Genomic DNA, 2,257 nt, shown 5'->3' on the forward strand with positions numbered 1-2,257 from the left:
TGTGCTGCTTCTGCAAATCAGAATTACCTGTGGAAGAAGATTCACCTGCACAGAAATTGTTAGGTAAATTTTTGTCATCACCTTTTTCTGGAGTAGAGTGAAGTTTGGCAGGTTCATTTGCAGATGAGGAAGGTGCTACGGGTTGAGGTCCTTGACACTGCTTTCCCAACCTCAATGAAACGGCACTGACATTTTTGGGATTTTGGACAGCTTGAGAAGGTAGCTTGTCAGAATTTTGGGACTGTTGTTGATTCAATTGTGTAGCTAATTGTCCCATCTGATTAGTCAAGCTCTGAATGGAAGCTCTGGTCTCTTGTTGAAACTGCATGTTCTGCATAGTCATTTGCCTCACAAGTTCTTCGAGGGAAGGTTGTGGAGGGGCCTTAACTATTGGCTGTTTTTGGGGCTGTTGCTGCTGTTGGATTGGTGGAGGAATGTATGGTCTGCTTGGGCCAGCAACATTTTGGAAGGAAGGAGCAGGTTGCTGTTGTTGTTGCTGAGGGCTAGACCATATGAGATTAGGGTGATTCCTCCATCCAGGGTTGTATCTGTTGCTGGAGAGGTCATGATTGTTTTGCTGTGGTTGATTTTGCTGCTGAGGTTGAGGAGGTCTATTGTAAATATTTGCAGCATAAGCTTCGGATTGCTCAATTGCTCCAGGTTGCTGCATGGAAGGGCAAAGGTCTGTATGGTGGTCAGCAGAGGAGCACAAACCACAGACCCTTGCAACAGGTACAGATTTCTCGTTCAAGGCCAGCTGGGTTACCAAGTTAACCAATGCATCCAGTTTGCCTTCAAGCTTCTTAGTTTCAGATGATGCAGTTGAGTTTGTTGCTACCTCATGCACTCCTCTAATGACTATAGCATCATTTCTGGCGCTAAGCTGCTGGTTGTTGGAAGCCATCTTCTCAATTAAATTTCTGGCTTCAGCAGGAGTCATGTCTCCAAGGGCTCCACCACTGGCAGCATCTATCATACTTCTCTCCATATTACTGAGTCCTTCATAAAAATATTGGAGAAGAAGCTGCTCCGAAATCTGATGGTGAGGGCAACTGGCACATAGTTTTTTAAATCTCTCCCAGTATTCATACAGGCTCTCTCCACGGAGTTGTCTAATACCTGAGATATCCTTCCTAATGGCTGTGGTCCTGGAAGCAAGGAAAATTTTTTCTAAGAATACTCTCTTCAGGTCATCCCAGCTCGTGATGGACCTTGGAGAAAGGTAATACAGCCAGTCCTTTGCCACTCCTTCTAAAGAATGAGGGAAAGCCTTCAGAAATATGTGGTCCTCTTGGACATCTGGGGGTTTCATTGTGGAGCAGACAATATGAAATTCCTTCAAATGTTTGTGCGGGTCTTCACCTACAAGGCCATGAAACTTTGGAAGCAAATGAATCAGTCCAGTTTTAAGAACATATGGGACATCCTCATTAGGGTATTGGATGCACAAGCTTTCGTAGGTGAAATCAGGTGCAGCCATTTCCCTTAGAGTCCTCTCACGGGGTGGAGGTTGTGCCATGTTCTCAAAATGTTCAAAATCAGAATGCTCAAAATTATAATGCTCCAAATCAGGATGTTCAAAATCACCAATAACAGAATGCACAGATTCACCAGTAATGGAATACTCAGGATGATCAAAAGGTATAAAATGATGCCTAACTAATCTATGAAATGTCCTATCTATCTCAGGATCAAAGGGTTGTAAGTCAGATGGATTGCCTCTAGTCATACACTACATTCAGCATGCACAACTAGTTGCCTTGTCATGGAAATAAAAGTGCAAGTTTGAACTACAGCTACCCTCAAATGATATCCAAATGACTTGAAATTTTGTGAGCAACCTTATAAAATGATGAGAAGATAGCACAAAAAATTTAAGGCAAAAATTCAAAGTCTAACTATGGAAGCTAAAAATGGTAGGTTAAGAAAAATAAGTGAATAAAACTTGAAAAATAAAAAACTTTTGACAGAATCACTATTTTTGGAAGATGGAGACCTCAGTCGGCCGTAGGAAATTTTTTTCTACCCCAAAAAAATTCAGCCAAAAATAACAACCCTAGCTACTAAAACAAAAAATCTCAAATAATTCAGCATGGGTGGTCGCTAAAATCCGTCTCTACTTGATTTCTACTACTACTCTGTTTTGCCGCAAGCAAAAGTGGTCACTAAGTCCGTCGCAAAACACTATTCACAGCAAAACACCCAAGACTGAAACAAGGGAAACACTTAATGGGAAAATTGAAACAGAACACACACT

At 41.8% G+C, this 2,257-nt stretch overlaps 1 non-coding gene across 1 annotated transcript; it reads left to right on the forward strand.

The window, feature by feature from the left end:
- The first annotated feature begins 1,034 nt into the window (after window positions 1–1,034).
- Window positions 1,035–1,141, forward strand: LOC113000259 (small nucleolar RNA R71). Its single transcript, XR_003265550.1, has one exon. It is a non-coding gene; the product is annotated as a small nucleolar RNA R71 (small nucleolar RNA).
- The last annotated feature ends 1,116 nt before the right edge of the window (window positions 1,142–2,257 follow it).

The sequence above is a fragment of the Glycine max genome, chromosome 18 (assembly GCF_000004515.6).
Source record: "Glycine max cultivar Williams 82 chromosome 18, Glycine_max_v4.0, whole genome shotgun sequence".
In the NCBI taxonomy this organism is placed as follows: Eukaryota; Viridiplantae; Streptophyta; class Magnoliopsida; order Fabales; family Fabaceae; genus Glycine; species Glycine max.